We start from the raw sequence: 25,865 nt of genomic DNA, 5'->3' as shown, positions 1-25,865 counted from the left end.
AAAGGATAGTGAAACGCAACTCATATTGATACCATCTTGATGCCTGCCATGCATTAGCCATTTTATATGTGCTTTTTATGTGCATTTTTTTTGCTTGATGAATATAGACTCTTATATATTGCTGTATTATTATATCCCACTCCCAGGGGTTTTATAACATTGGACATGTATTAAAGATTTATATTAGATTATTTACTAATAAATTATTTAATTAATCCTCGGTTGTGATTTACGAACGCCACCCACTACACTTTTTTTCTTTGTTTACAGTTTGATGTAAGAGGGCTGGCAATACCTCTTTGTGGGTGTGCAGCCTGAGTTTTAGCAGATTATAGGTAATTTATGCACCCTGACTGGCGCCTGGAATATTTTGTTGTTTATTGAACCTTTGCACGAGCTACTACGAGGAGTTTCTACTGGTGTCCAAACAGGAAACAGGTCAGTGGCATGGGTTCATGCCCAGGAGGATGCTTTTGAACAGATGAAGAAGGCTTTCACCCATGCCCCAGTGTTGGCTTATGCAGATTTGATACACCTTTCTTGGAGTATACGGATGGAAGCCACAAGGATTTGGGGGCCGTGCTCTTCCAAGTTCAGGGAGGTCAGGAGAGAGTGATAGCTTATGGGAGCCAGAGTTTGCGGGTGTCAGAGCGAAATTCTGAAAACTTAAGCTTGTTAAAACTGGAGCTGCTGGGCGTCGTTTGGGCGGTTACAGAAAAGTTTACAGAATACTCAACTGCAGTCGACTTCGAGATTGTCACAGACAACAAGCCTATGGCGCGAGTGAATTCAGTCAAGCTAGGAACAACGCTGGGTCGCCCGACTGGCTAAATATTGTTCATTCAAGATCTGATATCGGCCAGGGAAATTGAATACAAATGCTGATGCACTACATATTTTCCAGTGGAGTCTCCTACTGGTCCCACAGATGAACAGGAAAGTCAAGAAGATATCACTGACCTTACAAAATTGAGTTCTCCCCCGAGAGCTCTGAAGTTGACAAACTCTGGTATCATATTACAGTAGTCTCTGCAAGACTGGGTTGCACAACAATAGCAGGATCAAGATGTATAAACTATCCACAGTTGAAAGTAGAGGAAACACTGGCCTTTGGATCTGATTCAGACCCACTCGCTAGGATGCGTTTGCATGCTGCCAGATTATTGTTTGCATTCTGCGCATGTGTACGCATCACAATGCGCATCCGGGAACAAGGGCGGGCGATCGGGAAGTGTTCACTTGCTACACATAGACTGCCTGGCAGAATGAGTGACAGGAGAAGCCATGTGTGGGTGGTGACAGGGGCTGGCCGCTAGAAACGGGGGAGTGGAGATGTGAACGCAGGCGTGTCTGTGCGTCTTAACACCATTTCAGAAGCATGCATAATTGAGAGCCAGCATCATTGTACACGTCTCTTGGTATTTTTTAACACTGAAGCACCCGCAGTGCTTGCGGCAGGGTATGGTCAACCACAAGTGCTGCGTTCGCATTTGATAGAGCTCGATGTTACCGATGGTTGCATACACTTCCTGGAGATGACGTGCGCAAGTGGGCGTCTTAAGATAGGCTCGTGGGCATCTGCATATGCGATCGCATGCTAAGACATAGTGGCCGTGCTAATGCCTTGCCGTTCGATCACCTGCCTTGCTGAATATGCATACGCATCTAGCGTGCAGGTCTGAGTCAGGTCCTTTGTTCCAAGAAAAGTCACAACTTGGTTTGATAGGCAAGATGATCCTTCATCAAAGGAACCAGATGGCCGTACAAGAAGATATGTTGTGCCAACATGCCTATCTTGAATAGGAACTCCATAATGTCTGGTAAGTCGTTCACCCATAAAAGTTGGCTCGAGCTTTGGTGGTAGTCCACCAAACCACTGATTGTTCTCCTTATTATCCTTATTTCTTGCTGTTTGACAGACCTGGGAGAGAATTGCAAGACCTAGACTGGAGATGATCAGTGGACACAAAGCGGTTGGATTGAGGAGCAAAGGCGGCTTCTGAAGACCGCAGGTGAAGTGGCCAAGAGAAACATCGGGTCTATAGCTCATCCCCGCCAAGGCCGGACGTTAGGGGTACCCATCTCAGAGGGTCAACAGATACTGGTCTGAGAGAAATGGACAGGAAATAAGTTGAGTGAGAGATGGGAGGTGCTGCCTTATGTCATTCAGTAGTGTGTCTCCTGAACCCTTAGTTTATATGGTTCGACCTGAATATGGAAGTGGGCGTTATTGATTCCTACCTATCTATACACTCTAAAATGTCGCTATTTAGCGTAATAAGTCACACAAGAAATAATTACTCTTCAGACTGATTGTGTTTCCAAAGCACAAAAAGATATTATTCACCAAAAAGCAGATAGTTTCATGCTGTGATCTAAATACAATTAGCGTAAACAAATTATACAGTCACAAGGTACAGTCGTTACATACTCATGCGCTCTGGATCCAGATCCCGGCATCAAAGATGAAATCTCCGTCAACAGCAAAGAAAGGATGACTGGCATCTAGTTTCAGAGAGCCTGCATATATACCCTTACAGAGATAGGCAATACAATAGAACAGGTTGGCATGATTCCATGGGTTCTTCTTCCTGGTTCTTCTGTTACAGTACAGTTCATAGGTCAGTTCGTATGGTCACAGTCCAGCCTCCAATAGCTCTTTGTGTCCATTTTCCCGCTGAATAACAAATCTAAACTGGCTGCATTACATAGTACGTTTTAATGCCTAACTCTCTATGATCCATAATTCCCAGACACATTGCGATTTCTTTGCCGATGGAACCGGAAGCCTGCAAATACACAGTAGTTTAGAATGACACCAAACACTGTCTGCTTATCATGTACTAAACCTCAGATATCAAATAACATGTATTCCGCAACATTGCTAATAATGAATAAAACCTTAAATACAAACCTTTATGCTAGGAACTTTTTTATGTAAGTGTGCAGTGTGTAAGTGTGCAGTGTGTGGGATATTGCGTATAGTCGTTAATTAGCGTTGTGCGTCTACGTGTTTGTGACGTACACCGTGGTACATGTTTTGCAGGGTTGGTCATACTATATGTTTTAGTAAATGTATGTAATTGTATAATGAGGACTTTTAACATCTTTCTATTGCGTGGAATCGCACAACGCTAAATTATAGCATCGCTGTATGTACTTATGATGTGTGGGATTCGCTAAAATGGCGCTGAGCAGCCATTCGCAAAATGGTGTCTTGCGGCCATTCGCAAAATGGCGTCGTGCAGATTTTCATTTTTAACAGATTCTATCTCAGCCAATCATCTGGCTTCGACAGTGTGTTCACACCTTACTGTACATCGAGACATGCTATGGCCTTGTTGTTTCGATCATCTACTTCCCCTAGAACCGATTTTGGGGGATTTGCCTGATTCCTTGGAAGTAGAAGACAATGGCTGGTGGGCGCCCCCTGCACTTACCAAAACACTCAACCCCTTGCCACCAGAGGAGTTGTTGGCTGATACGGGCCCAATACCATCTGTTGCTTCTTCATCTGTATTGCCTAGATGTTCTACACGATCTACGTTGGGTGTGCTCTCTCCACGCTTTGCGGATCCGGACTTTGAATGGACGTACAATCCAATCTTTGTAGGGACTACAAAGGAAAAAGGGGGATAAATGTGGGAAGCCACATCGGACCTCTTTCCGTGGGGGACATGGTGGGTGCCTGGTGCTGAGACCACCTGGTCCCTCCCAGCATCAGTGAGAGTCAGGCACCAGGACTGCTTGCTGGCTTCTAGTGACAGTCCAGCATTTGTGCAAGCTTGGCTCCACCCATGAGCCAATCATGGCTCGCGGACTGGCAGCCAATAGGAATCAGCGGCGGCGAGCCAATGAGGACCTGCTGCGTCATAGCTCCACCCACTGGTGGTGTCTTATATTAGACGCTGCCAGGTGGGAGAGCTCAGTCCGTCAGCGGTGAGAGAATAGGAAGGACCTTCCCAGAAGAGCTCCAGAAGTCAGCAGGATCAAGCTAGAAGACGGCGAACATGGCTATTGAGGAGTCGCTGGCTGCCTTGGAGACAGCAGGTGAAGTTGCCGAGAGGAACATTGGGTGTACGGTTCATCCCTACCCAGGCCGGACATTAGGGAGACTCATTTCAGAGGGTCAGCAGATACTGGTCTGGGAGAAACTGCCAGGAAATAAGTTGAGTGAGAGATGTGAAGTGCTGCCTTATGTCGTTCAGCAGCATGTCTCCTGGAACCTTAGTTTATGAGGTTCGAGCTGAATATGGCAGTGGGCGTGTTCACACCTTACATCGAGACATGCTACGGCCTTGTTGTTTTGATTATCTACTTCCCCTATAAACCGATTTTGGAGGAATTGCCTGATTCCCTGGAAGTAGAAGACAATGACTGGTGGGCATCCCCATCACTTACACACGCCCCGATCACTTACACACCGCTCACACACCCCTAGTTACGGCCCTGGTAAACTATTACTAATGGAGAACATTGGCAGACATTTTGTATGATCTCCAAGTGTAATACACCGCTAATAGATTAAATCTGGTGTGGTGCAATGGTGTTCTATCTTACCAGGACTAAACAGATCTCTTGGTCCTTTTGGAAGTATTGGAGAGGTAGGTAGATAATTGCAGGCATAGATCGTCACCAGTATAGTTTCAAACAAGGGTTTGAATTTATTAAACGTTGCCTTCACACAATAAATAAAGCTTTTTTGCAAATGGCATGCATCAACAGGTCAAAATACTCTTTAGCTAGTAAAACACACTTAAAAAAATGAATGTTTTATTACTTTGGATCGCTGGAACGGCTGTATATGCTTTGCTACAGCGATAACAGTAGCCTTGGGAAGCTGTGGATTAATAGGTTAGGTCAGTAAACATAAACAGTTGGAACATTATCATAAGACAGATCACAATAAAAACCTGGTTCACCTGACCAGGCATTAAAGTCAGCAAAATAAATATTACCACAATATATTACAAATAAGCAAAATAATTTGCCCCACTAGGTACTGTATCAACTGAATTCGGTTTCCGTCACTCCCTCCTAATACTCGCTGCATGCATGCAAGTTACTGTCTATAATACCATCCGGGGTTCTCTGTAAAGGTTGTGCACTTGCTGATATCGTATTAATGAGCAGAGTGGTGTCAGCACTGACAGAGAGTGATGCAGTTGTTGTGTAAATGGAGCTAACTATTCCCTCTCCTCTAGCTTAGTTTATATGAATGCAATCCAGCGCCTAGGTTGTGTCTCCCTAAGTTCTGCCTGCTGCAATTTGCACTGGCTGTCTGAGCTGTCTCTGCCTGTGCTGACGAGTGATGGATAAATAGCTCCTGCACGGCTGAAATAGGCTTAAGGTGTGAGCCACTCTCCTGAGTGAATGGCCAGTCTCTAGGCTGCCTACTGTTTTCTGTGGCTGATGGTATTTTATACAGTGGGTCCTCACTGCTATTCAGCACTATTACAGTATCTAGCTATGCATTGGTGCACTGAATAGCTATTCTGCTCCCTGCCCATTACATTCCTGCAGTCTCTGGAAACTGCAGCTGGTAAGTAGACACAGGGCCGTATCAAGGCTTCTGGGGGCCCCCACCAATAAAATTGACAAAGATCCCCCTGCCACAATTATGCCCTGCATAATAATAGTAATAATACACATATGTACATACCAGAGATGGTACTTTGGGGAGCAGCAGGGCCAGTGGTGAGGGTAGTCTATGGGCAGCCAGGTGCCAAGTTGCCGGTGCTTTTATTGCAATGAGCAGGGGGGGGGGGGGCAGAGCCCACGCACACACACACACAGGGGAGGGCCAAGACCCAGGCACCAGTGCGTTACCTGTTCAGGACCCTGGTCCGGTGGTCCCGATCTTCATTCTGCTGTAGCCGCTGTCACCACTCACCGGCTGGTCACAGAGCAGCAGCCTGTGTTGGGAGAGCAGGGAGCAAGGCGAGGGAGCCGAGCATCGATCACTTCCACCCTTGCCGAGCCTCGGAGGTAAGAGAAGAGGGCTTTTGCAGTTAGAGAGACTGCAACACTGCTGGGAGGCAAGAGCTGGGCAGGCCTGGGAGGGTGCATTGTGACCAGGTAGGAGCAATATGTGGGGGCCCCCAATGTGTGGGGGCCCCTGGACGACCGCCCCGTCCATAATCCGGCCCTGAGTAGACATGTAGTGCGGGCTGTGTGGAATGAATGATTATAGACCTGGTCCAGAAGCTCATCCAGCTGTCCTGGAGAGGGGAGTCTCTGGAGGAGTACTTTCTCCCTTCTTATCTCCCTTAGAGAAGCTGCACCTTTCTTCACTGCCGGCCCTTCAGGATAAGGGAGCCACCACCTGCTCAGTCTTTGTGAGGGAGAAGATCCCCCTCCTTTCACCTCTTATGGAGATCTGTCTGTGTTGAGCCACCCTACCAGCCTCTAGGACAGTGGTCGGGGAACAGAGTAAATTACCCCACATGGGGTAAAAATGAAATTCCTGGGGTAATGGACGGACAGCCAGGCATGCATATGAAATGAATCATTCTATAATATAGAATGATTCATATGCATTCCCGGCTGTGCCGCAGGGAGGCTGTAAGCTGGACGCCCGCTGAGATGTTATTACCAGCGGGTCCCCGGCTCCTTCCCTGCAGCGCCGCGTTAGCCGGAGGCTGGAGTTCTCTTCTGAACTCCAGCTTCCACCTCTCTCCATGCGCACTATGGGAGAGACATCACAAAATCTCTTCCATAGTTCTGAGGAGCAGCCGGGCGGACAGGACGGCGGCGGATGCAGGAGCGGGAATTAAGATAAGTGGTATTTTTGTACACGCGGCACTACAGGGGCATTATATGGGGGCACTACTACAGGGGCATTATATAGGGGCACTACTATATGATTTCCTTCCTTTCAAATCAAGGGGGTAACGTCGGTGTATCTAAATATATTTTGGGGTAAAAGGTAAAAAAGTTCCCTGACTCCTGCACTAGGAGGATCAGTTACATCCCTCACTGCCTTTGTTTGTGTCCAGAGGCCGCCGCTCTGTCATCTCCTTCACCAACAACCAGAGAGAGACACCCTCAGGTAACCTTCTCACAGCGCAGGCCTGCAGGCTGTTCCCTCGCTGGGCTCCCCGTAACTGTCCACCTCAGCCACCGGCTGCTGGTTTCAACTGGTTCTATGTCATGTGTCCTGCTGCTGCTCACCACTTAATCACTCCTCCTCTCTTCTCCTGATGGCTCTGGGTTACCCATGTGAGGTCCAGAGCCCCAACATAGTAAATAAACAACAACAATATTAATATTGGCACATATATATATATATATATAGATTTATGTATATATAATCTCACAAAGGACCAAGCATCAGTAGGCACACCTAGGTTCTGGGATACCACACAAGGCTGCACATTGCAAACCCTGCACCTAATTGAATTCCCTCCCCCCAGAATCCCAGAGAAATTAAAGTCACCCTTCCTGGGATTATCAAGTCCCCATTCTGGAGTAATGAGCACCAATCTTATGCACTGGACTTCAGGGAACAAATCCAGGATTGTGTAAAGAATTTTCAGATCATAAATGACTATGAACATGAGTTTTTCCTCAGGAACAGAGGCTATTGGGTTTATTGGCTCTGTAAAATGGGTAACAGATATTAATTGTATTATACAATGTAAAGACTCTATGGTCAGGTGATAACAGGAGGTCTCTTTCCTCCTGCAGTTCGGACGTGTGTCAGAGGAGGTCTTCGTTATGGAGGTCAAATAGCCACTGCAGGCATTTTGAATCTGTCTGTCCAGCTTAGACAGCAAACTGTTCTGTGGTGACCGGTAACTTACTAACCTGTCTGTGAGTGTGAACACACCTATTTGCACAACAGGTGGATTGTTATTGTTACCATAAGAGACTGTTGCAAGACACACATAGGGCCTGACTCAGAAATGTACGTTCATCCAAGGATGAATGCACATCTCCGATGTTGAAGGGTCTGCGCTTGTGCAGAACAGGTCCTGCGATGTCACTCGCAGACCCCATAACTTGCAGCATGATTGACATTCTGCTGTGTTTGGGAAGCGGGGGCGTGTCTGGGCGCCGTTCCCAGAAACGGAGGCTGTAGCAGCTCCCGACTCTCAGGTTCATTCCGGACATATGTTTGAGCACAGTAACCCACTAATTGCATAAACATTAGAGATGTGCAGGCTCGGATCGGTTCGGATCTTCCCGCCAAATTTAGATTTTGCCCGACAAATTTCTGGTCTTAGAAAGAGGCAAAACGTCATCTTTCATGGACAAACATCATCTTTCATGGACTTTTGTCCATGAAAGATAACATTTTGCCTCCAGAATTTGTCGGGAAAATCTGAACCGATCCGAGCCTGCACACTTCTAATAAACATGGGTAGAGAAAATCAATTATACCAGTGGTTCCCAAACTGGGTCCTCAAGGCAGCATAACAGTCCAGGTTTTAAAGCTATCTATGCTAGGCCACAGATGTATAGATCAAATTGACTAAGGTACTAATTAAGCCAGCTATGCTCAAACATGGATAGCCTGAAAACATGGACTGTTGGGGTGCCCTGATGAGTGACTTTGGGAACCACTGAACTACACTATGGCCTCATTCCGAATCTTACATAATGAACATTCATCGCCATGCACACTTTCCAAGCACATTATGGTCAGTATGCAAATGCACTTCTGCGACAATATTCTAAGCCATAGACATCTTTCTGTATGCATCACCCCAACAGCTCTGTCTGCTCTATGCTGGGCGCAGGAGATACAGCATACACACCAGGAATGGCGGATAACTTTGGCAACATGCCCATGACACACCCAGGTGATAGCTCTCTTCTGTGCCTAGTTGCCACCACAGGCGTGCGCAGAAGCATTTCCCCCTCTGTCGGGTCATGGTGCCTAGGGACGGAGCTGTTAGCTCCACCATTGGCTTTAGTAAGTAGAGCATAGCCCAGAGCATCCTAAGGATGCCATTGCTTAACGGGCACAAGCTCTGGAAAATTTTGCTCTCCAGAGCTCAATACATTCGGGCACATCACCATAGTGGACTGTAGTGCCAGCGGTCTGCAGGGTAAATCTCCAATATCCGCCGCGGACCACTTTAATACATATCAGGATTGTGGCAAACTCCAGTTTTCAGAGGTTTGACTGCATTTTGGAGCTTAGTACATCTCGCCCTCCTTCTCTTGACACATGCACTGCTCAAAATGGCTAAAAGTAGACAAATACAGATAGAGGAAAAAGTACTGTAGACTGCGTTTCCCTCCGTATTTTCCTTCGTTCATAATAAGTTCAAACAAACAGCATCTGTGGTAGCAGCGTAAAATCACCAGGAACCATGACTAAAAAGTAGGGGTGTGCACCGGACACTTTTCGTGTTTTGTGTTTTGGTTTTGGATCTGGATCTTTCTTCGTGTTTTGGATCTGGATTGGTTTTGCCAAAACCACCCTTCCGTGTTTTGGGTTCTGGGTTTTGTGTTTTGGATCTGGATTTTTTCTTAAAAAATAAAAAAAAACGCTAAAATCACATAAATGGGCCTTTTTTTGTTACTACGCTATTAATAACCCCAATAACATTAATTTCCACTCATTTCCACTCTATTCTGAACACCTCACACCTCACAATATTGTTTTTAGGCCAAAAGGTTGTACCGAGGAAGCTGGATGACTATGCTAAGCGACACAAGGGGGCGGCACAAACACGTGGCCCATCTAGGAGTGGCACTGCAGTGGCAGACAGGAAGCCAATCAGCGTTATGGTGCCCATTTGCATGTAGCACGAACCCGGGAGATCCGTGCTACATGCATCTGTGTGATTGGCACAGAGCAATGACAGGTCCGTGAGACCCGTCTGTGCTGCTGTGGTAAAAAAAAAAAAACCTGTGTAAAAAAAGAAAAAAATGGCGTGCACCCCCCCAAAAAAGAGCAACCAGCCCCGGGCATTAGTAACCCAGTGCTGGGTGTGCTTAAATACAGGGGACAAACGACGTAGGGGTCCCCTGTACTTAAGCACAACCAGCACCGGGCTAGTCAGAACCAGCGCTGGTTGCCAAAATACGGGGGACAAACGACGTAGGGGTCCCCTGTATTCTGCGCAACCAGCTCTGGACTCTGATCCGGTCCTGGTTCTGGAAATATAGGGGACAAAAAATGAGTAGGGTTCCCCTGTATGTTCCAGAACCAGCACTGGACTTTTTCTAGCGGGGGGCTGATGCCACAGCCAGGGGAGCCCTTTCACCGGGCCCCCCAGCCGCAGCATCAACCCTGACCGCTAGTCAGCCCAGGCCGGGGATCCCTGGAGAGCTGGGGACCCCCCCAATAAAGGGGTCACCCTCTCCAGGGCACCCCAGGCCCAGGCTGATAGCCCGGGGCTATCCCCGCCACCCCTGGTGGCGGTGGGTGGCGGGTTGATTGTGTGGTGTGGTGTAAATAAAGAATATCAAACATTGTCTTTACAAGTAGAACTGCAAGTCCCAGCTAGCCTGCCCCGCATGCTGGTACTTGGAGAACCACAAGTACCAGCATGCAGGGCATTAAGGGCCCACTAGTACCTGTAAAAAAAATGTTTAAAAAAACACAGGACACACACACCGTGACAGTATAAGTTTATTAAACATACATACACACACACACACACACACACATGTACACATACTCACCTATGTAACCTGTAGCATCGGTCCACTTGTCCGGTAAAGTATCCCTAGGGGACCTGTGAAAAAAAACATACTCACCATCTCCTATGCGAGATTCTGTCCTCTTCGTTCCAAAGTAGGCATCCCCGGACTTGGCAAAAAAAAAAACGAAAACGCGATCCACGAACTTAGTACCGTTCTATAGAACGGTACTTCCCGAATGAGAGCTTAGCGGTGGGGTATCACCATGGAAACCCCGCTGCTAAGCGTTCATTGGCTGAGAGAGGTCATCTCCCGTCTCTCAGCCAATGAACGGCTCCCTCCATTGTAGTCAATGGTGGGAACCGCAGGGTAAACTTTAATAACCTTGCGGCTCCCAGCATTGACTACAATGGAGGGAGCCGTTCATTGGCTGAGAGAGACGGGAGATGGCCTCTCTCAGCCAATGAACGCTTAGCAGCGGGGTTTCCATGGTGATACCCCGCCGCTAAGCTCTCATTCGGGAAGTACCGTTCTATAGAACGGTACTAAGTTCGTGGATCGCGTTTTCGTTTTTTTTTTTTGCCAAGTCCGGGGATGCCTACTTTGGAACGAAGAGGACAGAACCTCGCATAGGAGATGGTGAGTATGTTTTTTTTCACAGGTCCCCTATGGATACTTTACCGGACAAGTGGACCGATGCTACAGGGTTACATAGGTGAGTATGTGTACATGTGTGTGTGTGTGTGTGTATGTATGTTTAATAAACTTATACTGTCACGGTGTGTGTGTCCTGTGTTTTTTTTAAACATTTTTTTACAGGTGAACTACAGGTACTAGTGGGCCCTTAATGCCCTGCATGCTGGTACTTGTGGTTCTCCAAGTACCAGCATGCGGGGCAGGCTTGCTGGGACTTGCAGTTCTACTTGTAAAGACAATGTTTGATATTCTTTATTTACACCACACCACACAATCAACCCGCCACCCACCGCCACCAGGGGTGGCGGGGATAGCCCCGGGCTATCAGCATGGGCCTGGGGAGCCCTGGAGAGGGTGACCCCTTTATTGGGGGGGTCCCCAGCTCTCCAGGGATCCCCGGCCTGGGCTGACTAGCGGTCAGGGCTGATGCTGCGGCTGGGGGGCCCGGTGAAAGGGCTCCCCTGGCTGTGGCATCAGCCCCCCGCTAGAAAAAGTCCAGTGCTGGTTCTGGAACATACAGGGGAACCCTACTCATTTTTTTCCCCTGTATTTCCAGAACCAGGACCGGATCAGAGCCCAGAGCTGGTTGCGCAGAATACGGGGGACCCCTACGTCGTTTGTCCCCCGTATTTTGGCAACCAGCTCTGGTTCTGACTAGCCCAGTGCCGGTTGTGTTTAAGTACAGGGGACCCCTATGTCGTTTGTCCCCTGTATTTAAGCACACCCAGCACTGGGTCACTAATGCCCGGGGCTGGTTGCTCTTTTTTGGGGGGGGGGCACGCCATTTTTTTCTCTTTTTACACAGGTTTTTTTTTTTTTTTTTTTACCACAGCAGCACAGACGGGTCTCACGGACCCGTTAGTGCTCTGTGTCAATGACACAGATGCAAGTAGCACGGATCTCCTGGTCCGTGCGTGCATCTGTGTCATTGAAATACACAGCAGCACAGACGGGTCTCACTGACCCATCTGTGCTCTGTGTCACTGTCAATCACACAGATGCATGTAGCACGGATCTCACGAGTCCGTGCTACATGCAAATGAGCACCATAATGCTGATTGGCTGAGAGCCGTGACAGACGGCTCTGTCAGCCAATCAGCACTTTGCCCATTAAAGGCAAAGGCATTTTTTTTAAAATGGCCGCTCGAGGCAAAACCTCGAGATCCGACAGCAGATCTCGAGGTTTTGCCTCGGGAGAGGGATCCGGGGCAGACAGGGAGATCCGAGCTTGGGCTCGGATCGCCCCGGATTCCCGAAGTTCGGGTGGGTTCGGTTCTCAGGGAACCGAACCCGCTCATCCCTAGTTTTATTATTATTTTTGTTTAGAAATACACCCATATACAACAAAATACAATTATAGCCAGTGGGGCTTACCATACCAATAAGTCACTCAACTGGCCTACCCTAACAGAGATACAGTATAGGGGCTGGGAGCAAAGCAAAAAAAAATACCATGTAGCTTTGCACCTTGGTAAAACCATGCTGGGCTGCAGATGGGGTAGATGTAAAATGTGCAAAGATCGAGACCTGGGAGAGGCGTGTCATAGCTCAAATCTAAATTGCTGTGTAAAAATAAAGCTGCCCAGCTTTTGTGGGCTACATGCAAAAGCAGTAAGAATTTACCCTGCATGCAAAGACAACAAAAGTATTTGCACCCCTCGCAGTGCATCATGGTTTCTTCCAGATACTGTACAAAAGTACTAGTTTTTTGTTTTAGCTGTGTACCAAACACAGAATCAGCCCTACATCGAGCAAGCTCCCGAGCTGGATGTTGATCACACAACGGTCCTAATAGGTCCCCAATTAGAGCAAGCTCCCTTTTATTCTCCATATGTTAAACTACGTCCACATCCACTCACATGGTATGCTTTAGACCAGGGGTTCCCAACCACGGTCCTCAAGGCACACTAACAGTCCAGATTTTGAGGATAGCCATACCTGAGCACAGGTGTCTTAATTAGTACCTCAGATACTTTGGTTTAACCATCTGCCCTCAAGCATGGATATCACTGAAACCTGGACTGTTAGTGTGCCTTGAGGACCGAGGTTGGGAAACACTGCTTTAGACCCTTGCCGGGATATGACAGTCGGGAAGCCGGCTGTCGGGATTAGGTCCGCCGGCTTCCCTACTGTCATATCCCGGCAAGGGTCTAAAGACAGGTGTTGATATGCCGACGCCTATCATTAGACATGCGCCGGAAGCCAGACGCCCGGCATCCCGATCCCCCCCAGGTTAGGTTTAGGCTAGGGGAAGGGGGGGTTAGCGTTAGGCACCCCCGGGGGGGACTAGGGTTAGGCACCCCCCCAGGGGGGTTAGGTTTAGGCACCCCTAAGGGAGGGTTAGGGTTAGGGGGTAGAATTGGGTTAGAGAATACTTACCTTGGACGATCGGGATTTCCTCCTCTGCCGGAATGCCGCTGTCGGGATTCTAACCGCCGGGCATAGGTCCGCCAGTAAATCATGCCGATTCCACTCACAGACAGAGCTGCTTTTAAAGTGGGAAGGATATTAACATTATAAACATAGTATAAATAATTTATTTTCTTGTACAAAACACTCAGTTTATTTGAAATAATATATATATTATAGACAACAATTGATCAGGAGATTTTGTTTGATATCTTAAACACAATGAGGCATGGGACTGATTAAACCTACTCATTTTATTTTTTTATTTGGCACTATCCCCCCCCCACCCCCATAAAGCACTGCACAACACAGATACTTACAGTGAGTGCAGTCCTGTTTTCGTGTCGGCGGTGTGCTTTCTCATAAAAACGGGACATTTTGGGGTTTTTTCGAAAATGGGCTCGAATAATAACAAAAAATCACGATAACAGCCCATTTTTTCATAAGAAAAATGATGGGGGCTAATTGGATACCGGCCTTATAATGTTAAATACCATTAATCCAATTCGCATACATAAATGTTGCCATTGTGAGTTGGACGCTGAGGCGTCCATATGTGCACCTTTCGCTGGTATGGCTTTGGCGACACTATGCAAATATCTCTACAAGCCCTTCCCTGGTGTACAAGCGTGCGCCTGAATGTGCGAGGACTGAGACGCCCACTTTGAGCATCTTTAGATGATCCAATACCGCTTGGTGCGTTTTCAGACGTCACCATCAGTCGCATCACCGATACTTGCACCAGCCCCAAGCTAGGTGCGGATTTTCCATCAGAGTATGGCCTCAATGTGAGCGATTATGCGTCTGCAATCACTTCTACGATACGTCCACCACACTCCCATTATACAACCAAAATATGATGGATGGATATGCGTCCGCTTAGCCACCTCCAAATACGCTCAAGATATTTCTGAGACCGACCGTCTAAATTGTTACTGCGACTCTAAGTGCGCAAGATCTCCGGACACATGCGTAATGCGACTTAGACAGATACGCAGTAAAACAAAAAAAAAATAGCTCAATTGCGCGTGATATGGACACTGCATCAGACTCAGAATAAGACCCTAACTGCGGCCCTGGGCTTTCTTTCAGTGCCTCAACTTCAGCCATTTATGTGATTTATTTACAGTTGGACGTATCTAGGAGATTGCATTCACAGGGATATGTCCAATCGGAAATCGTAAGTACTAGGCGAGCTCTGCAGTTAGACAATGGATACTTGGCAGACATTCAGTTGAGGAGTTCCAGGGGCAGGTACAGCATGCAGGAAGGGTTTCAGTTCTGAGATCTGTAGTAACCTGGGAGAAAAAAAAAGGAAGGTTGGCGTGAGTAGAGAGCTCAGAAACTGTGAGGTTGTGATATGACATATAACCAGTGGAACTGGACTGGAAAGCACTAAATACTGGAGAGCATAATTTCATGAGCAGACAAGGCGATATCAATAGGAGAAAGGAAAATAATGTTTGTGACCAAAAAAATTAAATAAAAAAAAGGTTATTTTTGCACCAGATATTAAGTGTCAATACGAGACTAATAAAATTTAATTGCAGCAAGATGGAGGCTGTCGCAGTCTTGCCGACATGTCCAAAAAGTTTATAAGTTGACAAAGAGAAACACACGTGGTTCAATCAATCAAATTGGGCGAGAGCTACATGCCGAATATTTTTTCCAGGAATTAATCTTCCAATTTCTTGGTGCGGTTACGTATTACCTGGCTGACAAATTTAGCTGGTTAATAGTACTAATAAGCAATGTCCGCCAGGACTAATTCATGTGAACCTCGGGGAAAAATTAGTCAGTCAATGTGCAGTTCCCATTGTTCCTCAAAGGAACCCCTCAAAAGCCGATTACATATAGAGCGTCACTTTTTCCACATTTTGTTATGTTACAGCCTTATTCCAAAATGGAATAAATTCATTTTTCTCCTCAAAATTCTACACACAATACCCCATAATGACAAAGTATAAAAAGTTTTTTTGAGATTTTTGCAAATTTAAAAAAAAAAAAAACAACACTACAGGTACATACACACACAACGATTTTTTCAACAATTTAACTATAGTTTTATCGTTATCGTTCAAAAAAATCGTTCAGTTTCAGATGTACAACGATGAATGATAATCGTTCATGTGCGTTCACGTTTCTAGTTTATCGTTCATCGTCCATTCTGACTGTCCAACTGAACGATTTTCATTAAGGTAAGTATCTAAATTCGTTTGTGGTTTGTAAAAATCGTTCATTACATTTGGTAAATGAACCATTTTAGTAAACGATTTTCGTTCATTTTTCTCTTGAAAAAAATTAACGAAAATCGTTTACTAAAATCGTTCATTTACCAAATCGATACATGTGTATGCAGCTTTAGAAATAACATGTACATAAGTATTCACAGCCTTTGCCATGAAGCTCAAAATTGAGCTCAGGTGCATACTGTTTCCACTGATCATCCTTGAGATGTTCCTACAGCTTAACTGGAGTCCACCTCTGGTAAATTCAGTTGATTGGACATGATTTTGAAAGGCATACACCTGTCTATATAAGGTCCCACACTTGACAGTGCATGTCAGAGCACAAACCAAGCATGAAATCCAAGGAATTGTCTGTAGACCTCTGAGACAGGATTGTCTTGAGGCACAAATCTGGGGAAGGGTACAGAAAAATATCTGCTGCTTTGAAGGTCTCAATGAGCACAGTGGCCTCCATCATCCGTAAATGGAAGAAGTTCGGAACCACCGGGACTCTTCTTAGAGTTGGTCGGCCATCTAAACTTAGCGATCGGGGGAGAAGGACCCTAGTCAGGGAGGTGACCAAGAACCCGATGGTCACTCTGTCAGAGCTACAGCATTCCTCTGTGGAGAGAGGATAACCTTCCAGAAGGACAACCATCTCTGCAGAAATCCACCAATCAGGCCTTTATATTAGAGTGGCCAGACGGAAGCCCCTCCTTAGTAAAAAGCACATGGCAGCGCACCTGGAGTTTGCCAAAATGCACCTGAAGGACTCTCTGGTCTGATGAGACAAAGATTGAACTTTTTGGCATGAATGCCAGACATTATGTTTGGAGCAAACCAGGCGCCGCTCATCACCAGCCCAATACCATCCCTGCAGTGGCAACATCATGCTGTGGGGATGTTTTTCAGCGGCAGGAACTGGGAGACTATACAGGATAGAGGGAAAGATGAATGCAGCAATGTACAGAGACATCCTGGATGAAAACCTGCTCCAGAGCGCTCTTGACTGTCACAGACTGAGGAACTTGGAGTTGTGTACCTGAACTGGGGTGTTGGACAGAAACACCAGGATCAGTAGATGGTTTGAAACTGGACGGTTTAATATAATTTCTGCTCATACAGTAGAAATAAGAGAGGATGCAACACAGGATTAAATACTAGAGTCCTCTGGGCAGAGATAACGCAACTAGAAGATGCTGAGTAGAACTGTATGTCTAAGTCTCTGAATAGTCTCTGTACTGAGAAAAGGAACTGTAGTCTTAGAACTAGATGAACTAGTAACTGACTCCGGACTGGAGTAACGTGGATTGAACTGAAGGACTGGTAATTGACACTGGACTGGAGTAACGTGGATTGAACTGAAGGACTGGTAATTGACACCGGACTGGAGTAACGTGGATTCAACTGAAGAATTGGTAATTGACTCCGGACTGGAGTTATATGGATTGAACTGAAGAATCTGTAATTGTCTCTGGACTGGAGTAACATGGATTGAACTGAAGAATCTGTAATAGTCTCCGGACTGGAGTAACATGGATTGAACTGAAGAATCTGTAATTGCTTTGTTATGCTGGGAAGCATAGGTTTCACACAGGGAACTCAGGAACATAGGGCCTGATTCAAACCCGCTCGCGAGCGCTAAGCGCTCGCAAGTGAGTCGATGGTGGCCCAGTGCGCATGACGGAGCCGGCTCCATCGTGTGCATGCCCGAGACCCGGATAGCGACGGGCAAACCGTCGCTCCGGGTCTCGTACCAAAGGGGGCGTGCTGTCGATGTTGAGTGACAGCACGCCCCCTTTGGTGGGCGGGCCGGGAGCGTGGCTGCCCAGATGGAGGCGTTCCCATGGGAACGTCTACCGTCTGGGGCCGGCCCCACTGACATCACTCTGTTAGAACCGAAAGCACTCTTGGGCTTGCGGCAACGAGACCCTCCAACAAGGGTCTCGTCGTAAGCCCGATGGTCGCGACGGTCTTGACCATCGCGACCATCATCATGGCCTCTCAAAAAAACCAGAGGGCCAGCCCTGATTCAGAGCGAGCGCTCTGTCAGAGCGTCCGGCACTGAATCAGGCCCATAGGTCACGCTGCAGCAATGGACATTGTTGCACTGGCAACCAGCATGTGTTACAGGAAGGTCTTTCATACTATCAGGCTGAAGCGGAGTGGCTGAAGCAACTTGAGACTGCTGCTGACTGGATGCCCAAGTATCACCTGACCTGGCCCAAGATGGCTGCGCCCATGTTCCAGAGAACTTGTATGCTGGCCCCGCTGTGCGCGCATGGACCTGCGACAGAGGGACTCAGGCAACAGCGGGGATGCTGCAGACGATCCTTAAGCAGAGGCCCCGCATCAGAAATCACTGGAACAGCAGGGTGACGGCTCAGCGGCAGCGATGGCACAGACGTATGGGAAGATGCAGGGGTCTGAGGCGGAGGTCTCTAGCACGGTTTGTGACATTGACCTCAGACTGGGGCCTAGCACACAGCCAAGATATCAAAGGAGTGGCTTCAGGACAACTCTGAATGTCCTTGAGTGGCCCAGCCAGAGCCCAGACTTGAATACAACTGAACAACTCTGGAGAGATCTGAAAATGGCTGTGCACCGACGCCTCCCATCCAACCTGATGGAGCTTCAGAGGTGCTGCAAAGAGGAATGGGCGAAACTGCCCAAAGATAGGTGTGCCAAGCTTGTGGCACCATATTCAAAAATACTTGAGACTGTAATTGCTGCCAAAGGTGCATCAACAAAAGTATTGAGCAAAGGTTGTGAATACGTATGTACATGTGATCTCTTAGGGTTTTGTTTGTTTTATTAAATTTGCAAAAATCTTAAAAAAACTTTTTACATGTTGTCATTATGGGGTATTGTGTGCAGAATTTTGAGGACAAAAATTAATTTATTCCATTTTGGAATAAGGCTGTAACATAACAAAATGTGGAAAAAGTGAAGCGTTGTGAATACTTTCCGGAAACACTGTAGCACAACACCAGATCGTAACATAATTACAAAGCACAACACCAGACCATAACATAATTACATAGCATAAGTACAATACACAACACCAGACCATAACATAATTACATAGCATAAGAACAATACACAACACCAGACCATAACATAATTACATAGCATAAGTACAATACACAACACCAGAGCGTAACATAAGTACATAGCATAAATACCAAATCAGGGTTGCCGACATTCTGGCTGCCCCTTCCGGGAGGAAGCAGCCAGAGTGGCATAGTAGGGGGCATGGTCGGCATTGGTGGGCGTGGCCGGACAGCTTACCTGACATTTGTGGCAATTATATCACTTTGGCCCTGTCCCCGCTACACAATGTAGAGTTTACCAGATTGATAAGCAGGGGGTGGGGCCAAAATGATGCGATTCATTGTGAATTGCACCCCCCGATGAGGGGGATTATCTTGTAACCGTGGGGGAGGAGGGGGGTAGAGGCCGACGGGAGGCTTGCCAGCTTTTCCGGGGGGCTCCCGGCCGAATCGGGAGGATAGGCAAGTATGTACCAAATGCTAATATAACACAAAATACTGGGTTGGAGAGATAATAGAGAAATAGGAAGGGCAACTCACTGAAGCTGGCAAGAGCATACAGTGGTGAGTCGTGGCGGGAATTGATTCTGCTCTCAGTGATCCTGTACCAATAGGCGGGTGAACAGTCAGAGACGCTGAAGGAAACAGTGAAGCACAGGTTACGCAGTATATGCTACAGGAGCACAATATGTATGAAGGGGTGAACAATTGGAGGGTGAACGGAGATGGAAAAATGGTGGAGAGTTAAAGGAGAAAGTACTGAGGTATGAGAAGGGTTGGTACACTTTAATAAAAAGGTTTGTTTTATGGGCGAGTTTAAAGCCAGGAAATTTGGTAGAGAGTCTCACTAGGCGAGAGGTAGGAGACAGCGAAGGAGCGATTGGTTAGGTAGAAGGTGAACTATGGTAGGACCGAGTCAAGATGGCTGGTGCAGTGGAGAGTGTGGAGCAAAGGATGTCCAAAAGTTACAAAAATGTAGACATTCTGACCATGTCGACCTTTTTTACTGTCTTAGGTATAAACCTGTTGACTTTATGTCCATGTTGAACTTTTTGGTTGTTGACCTTTTGGTGCCGACATTTTAACTGTTGACCTTTTGACTACATCCCAAATGAACTTGGAGGCATAGTCAGGGCCGGCGCTAGGCTGTGCTGCGCCCAGCGCCATCCTGTGTTGCCGCCCCTTCCCTCCTCCGCTCCCTCCCAGCTGAGCTTAAATATATCCCATAGCGCTGGGAGGGAGGTGGGCGTTTCCTGCGCCCTCCGGAAACAGTAGCGCTCCGGCTGACGGACCGGCTTGCCCGTGCCTGGAGCCGCTACTGGGCATAGTCAAAAAGAGAGGTATGGTGGTAGTGAGAGTCAAGGGGAAGTTTCTTAAAGATTTTCCGAGACTAGGGCATGTTTGCCGAAAGAGGGACAAGGATCGGTTGCAGAAATAGGCAAGATTAGAGCAAACAGGAGAGAGAGTGTGGAAACACTGGATATGGGGTTAAGTGGCCAGGTGGAAGGGGGAATGAGGACTATGCAGAATTCATCTCTGGTGTTGGAGAGAAGGCAGAAAGGATGGACAGACAGTTCAAGGGCGATAACGGTGTGCGTGTGTGTGTGTGTAGGAGGGGGAAGGCTAGAGAGAGGAGAAGGTGTTGGGGGTAGCTACAATTTTGGCAAAACAAGGGGCAGTGAGGTTGGAGGATAACGGACGAGAAGGGAGGAAGTTAGAAGGTTGCAAAGAGGTAGCATGAATTGGAAGATTAGGAGGAGGTAAGATATTTGTGGGCATATTTATCAATATTATTTTTACTAAAATATTATGAAAAGGGATGTTTTCACACCCTTTTCACATTACTTTAGTATCACCTAACTGTTCTAAAGGGAAACAATTTTCCTACAAGTCCTAATTATCAGATTTTCTTTTAGTAAGCAGATCGCATTTCCCATAATTGTAATGGGAAATGCGATCTGATAAAATTTACTAAAGTTAAATTGTAAAAAAAAAAAGGCAGAGAAGAGCTGCGAGCTGGCACCTGCGATCAGCCTTGTGTGTCTAAATAGACCACAGGATGATTACAGTAAGCAAAAAAAAATTTAAATGAAAAAAAAAAAAAAAAACACTTACCTGCAGTCAGGGACCGGCGATCTCCTCTGTGACTCCGGTCAGCTGATCGCCGGGCTCCTGCTCTGTGACCCCGGGATCTGACTGGTGCTGTAAATCAGCATGTCAGTTTACAGCACACATCAGATGACAAGAGAAGGAGTCCGGCGATCAGCTGACCGGAGTCACAGAGCGACTCACCGGATTATCGGGTTTAGTAGTAGTAGCCGGCGATGGCACATGCGCGGTCACACTAACACCTTGTGAAGTGCTTAGAGGTCATTGGCAGGGACAGAGGTTTCTCGCCAGCTCTGTCCCTGCATGCGACATTTGATACATCCTTGTGACTCCTGTGCCACCACTTTGTCAGTCACCAGGATGAGGGATGTGAGAGAGAAAGACCCCCAGGTGAGAAAGCGGGGGAGGGTGGGGAGTGGAGTGGTGTCAGATGTGGAGTGCAAAGTTTTAGTAATGGCGAGGAGGTCATGCTGGGTACACACTAGGTCACACACTAGGTCGAAGGGTCAGCCTTTTGGCCAATCTGCCGACCTGATATTTGGTAAGTGCATATACACTTACTAAACGTCCGTCCGATGTGTCAGGCTGATGTCACAACTGGGCGGGCAGTTAAATATGTCTGCCCAGTTGAGCTGTCTCTCACCTCCGGGTCCCTGCAGCATGTGTACGGGAGATCGGCAGGTCACCAGTACACAACAGCAGATGCACCCATATATCTGCAGATATATAGGGAATGCCGGCTAGGGATTTAGGATAGGCGTAGAAATACTGATGCCCATCATAATCCCAACGTCGGAACGTCGAGGAAGCCACCCCGAGTGAAGTCTGGGGCGTCCTTCATTACCTGCAACGGGGCAGCATGCGATATCCCAGATGATGTCGCAAACAGCCACGGGAGCGCACATACTGGCCATACACACTGAGCGATACGGCCGATATGTCGCTCTGATTCGGCCAGAAGCGACATATCGTGCCTACATCGTCTCAGTGTGTACCCAGCTTAAAATTCCAGAGAGCACAGGAGAAAGAGAGTTGGTGAGTCAGAGAAGGGAGAAAGCGGGGAGAGTTAGGGAGGGGCAGAGCTAAGAGGGGAAGGGAGGTATGCCAGGTGAGTGAAGATGTGAGAGAGAGAGAGTGAGTAGGGGGGTTGGCAAAGGGGGTATTAGAAGCTATAGATCGTAATGGTAAAAATTCAGGGTTGGCTGGTTTAAACCGCCTTGTTTTTTTTTTTTCTTATTATGCTGTGACTACAGGCACGGCACCATGGCTTCATAAAAAAAAGCCTATTATAAGGGAATCCCCCTGGTATTATTCCACATTATTGTTGCTTGTGGTCTTCATTTGAGTGAGCTGAACTAATACAGTAAATTCACACCCATAACAGAGATATAGTGAGGGTGAACTAGAACAGAGAAGTTCTAAATCTGCCTAGCATCAGCCAAGACTCCACAAACTCCTCCCCTAGCAATCCTATAGGACAGGAGAAAACATCTTATGGTTTAATCTCCTTCATGTTTATTTCAATTCAAAACCTACATCCTACTGAGATGAGTGGAAAAAAGACTTAGGGCCCCATTTAAACACAATCCTTAATACCAGCGGCATATTTTGTTTAGTATTGCAGTGATACAAATGAATATGCCACTGGTATTCATCATTACTCATCCCTCCGGCAAAATCTTCCTCGTTGGCGGGGTCCTACGCTCACCTGCTGGCAGCCTATTGCTGCCAGCGACGTTCTACTCTGTCATGTGCAACGGTCAGTCTGCACATGTTCCTGATTGATTCACCCGTCGAGGGCCCGGCAGTGCCTGAAATTATTCATTGAAGCGGGCAGTGGGGACCGCATCGCATTTAAAGATGGCGAGAACGATGCAGTGACAAACAGCAGTAATCTTAGATTACCATGTTTGTTAAATACAGAAAGGATGACATAACCCCTTTGGCGAGTGTAAAGGGGTTATGCATTGTTGTTAAATGGGGCCCTTAGTCTGGCTTTCTTTTAATGAGATAAAAAAAAATACTTAGAATTTTGAATTGTTAATGTTAGAAAGCACTACAATATGGTTGATCAATGTTTCTAATACATATCAATGTTTCACAGTATTTAATATAAAGTTAAAAATATATAAGTAGATAATTGAAACTAGTTGAAGGAAGCAGGGCTATGGTGACAAAAGGCTCTGGCAGTCCGGAGTCAGGATGAAAAGTCTGTGAGGTCCAAAAAGAGGAGAGAATGGTAGGAGGGACTCACTACAGCACTAGGGACCAGGTTTAAGTCTGAGACCCAATGAGAGGTGGAGGCTAGCAGTGACGAGACACTGGTAGCATACTCAGGTATGGTTCAAGTATGGCAGAGAAGTATGGTTGTGGGACCCAGAGGATGGAATAGCATGATTTCTGTTAGCTGCCTCCTGAGGTGTCGAGCAGAAATTGGGGAAACGTCCTGGTTTGGCGCTCCTAAACTGCAGTTTGGACACGCTATCCAGTACTAAAGCTGCATACACACACAACGATTGTTTTAATGATTATCGTTAAACTATATCGTTTAATGATAATTGATGGCAAAAATCGTTCACTTTCTGAGTCAAACGATGAACGATTATTGTTCATGCGCGTTCACGTTTGTAGTTTGTCGTTCAGTCAGACTTGTCAACTCAACGATTTTCATTAAGGGAATATGCAAAAATCGTTTGTAGTTCATAAAAATCATTCATGACATTTAGTAAATGAACAACTTTAGTAAACGATTTTAGTAAATTTTTTCAAGGGAAAAAATCGTTTACTCAAATCGTTCATTAAAAAAATCGTTGTGTGTGTATGCAGCTTTAAGGTGCATACACACACGATTTTTTTGAACGATTATCGTTTAAAAAAATCGTTCACTTTCTGAGTCAAACGATGAACGATTATTGTTCATGCGCGTTCACGTTTGTAGTTGTAGTTCAGTCAGGCTTGTCAACTCAACGATTTTCATTAAGTTAATATGCAAAAATCGTTTGTAATTCATAAAAATCGTTCATTACATTTAAATGAACATAGTAAATGAACAACTTTAGTAAACGATTTTAGTTCATTTTTTCAAGGTAGAAAATCGTTTACTAAAATCGTTCATTAACTCAATCGTTGTGTGTGTATGCAGCTTTAAACATCGGTGTGGGCGGCACGGATGGTATAATGATTAGCATCACTATCTCACAGCACTGAGGTCTTGGGTTTCAAACCAAACCACAGCCTTAACTGTTTCAAAAATTAACCCTAGTGTGTACATGTTACCGGTAGGGAATATGTATTGTAACATACACTGGGGCAGGGACTGCCGTGAATGGCCAAATTCTCTCTGTAAAGTGCTGCATAATATGTGTGCACTATATAAATTACTGATAATAAATAAATTGATTGAACTTCGGGGCTTGTTGAAAACAATAATATACACTCATTATTAGGCTGTCCATGTTTTATGTATATATCCACACATACCCAGCTTCCCTCGGACATGCCCTCTCCACTGCAAGTTATTCCCCACCTGTGTGCCCCACATATCCCAGCTTCTCCCGGACATGCCCCCTCCACTGCAAGTTATTCCCCTCCTGTGTGCCACACAGACCCCGGCTTCTCCCGGACATGCCCCCTCCACTGCAAGTTATTCCCCACCTGTGTGCCCCACATATCCCAGCTTCTCCGTGACATGCCCTCTCCACTGCAGGATATTCCCCACCTGTGTGCCCCACATACCCCCAACTTCTCCCTGACATGCCCTCTCCACTGCAGGATATTCCCCACCTGTGTGCCCCACATACCCCCAGCTTCTTCCTGACATGCCCTCTCCACTGCAAGTTATTCCCCATCTGTGTGCCCCACATACCCCCAGCTTCTTCCTGACATGCCCTCTCCACTACAGGATATTCCCCACCTGTGTGCCCCACATACCCCCAGCTTCTTCCTGACATGCCCTCTCCACTACAGGATATTCCCCACCTGTGTGCCCCACATACCCCCAGCTTCTTCCTGACATGCCCTCTCCACTGCAGGATATTCCCCACCTGTGCCCCACATACCCCCAGCTTCTTCCTGACATGCCCTCTCCACTGCAAGATATTCCCCACCTGTGTGCCCCACATACCCCCAGCTTCTTCCTGACATGCCCTCTCCACTACAGGATATTCCCCACCTGTGTGCCCCACATACCCCCAGTTTCTTCCTGACATGCCCTCTCCACTGCAGGATATTCCCCACCTGTGTGCCCCACATACCCCCAGTTTCTTCCAGACATGCCCTCTCCACTGCAGGATATTCCCCACATACCCCCAGTTTCTTCCTGACATGCCCTCTCCACTGCAGGATATTCCCCACCTGTGTGCCCCACATACCTTCCTGACATTCCCCCTCCACTGCAAGTTATTCCCCACCTGTGTGCCCCACATACCCCCAGCTTCTCCCTGACATGCCCTCTCCACTGCAGGATATTCCCTACATGACCACCTTTGTGCCCCAGATTCTTCCTGATATGCCCCCTCCAGAGCAAGTTATTGCCCATATGCCCAGGCTGGGCAGTATGTGTCCCCACAGTACAGCACACCGGCTTCTTACCTCTGTCTCTCCCATAGCAGCCTGCCTTGAACCCACCAGCACTAGAGTATATACATTACATTACAATGTTGCTGCTGGACGTAGCCGGGCACTGGTTGCAAGTGCAACAGGACAGAAGTCACATGACCTGCCGAGTCCTAGTGACGTCAGGCGGTAGATGCACTGTGGCAGCCAGTAC

At 46.9% G+C, this 25,865-nt stretch overlaps 1 long non-coding RNA gene across 1 annotated transcript; it reads right to left on the bottom strand.

The window, feature by feature from the left end:
• Nucleotides 1-13,848: 13,848 nt before the first annotated feature.
• On the bottom strand, nt 13,849-25,822 carry LOC148481626 (uncharacterized). The gene is made up of 3 exons (XR_015871890.1): nt 25,688-25,822; nt 19,529-19,623; nt 13,849-15,005 (listed from the first exon to the last, which is right to left on the bottom strand). It is a non-coding gene; the product is annotated as an uncharacterized LOC148481626 (long non-coding RNA).
• Nucleotides 25,823-25,865: the final 43 nt, after the last annotated feature.

Source organism: Taudactylus pleione, unplaced genomic scaffold (genome assembly GCF_031769625.1).
Source record: "Taudactylus pleione unplaced genomic scaffold, aTauple2 ptg000571l, whole genome shotgun sequence".
Classification (NCBI taxonomy): Eukaryota; Metazoa; Chordata; class Amphibia; order Anura; family Myobatrachidae; genus Taudactylus; species Taudactylus pleione.
This window is presented reverse-complemented; position numbering and strand designations above follow the sequence as displayed.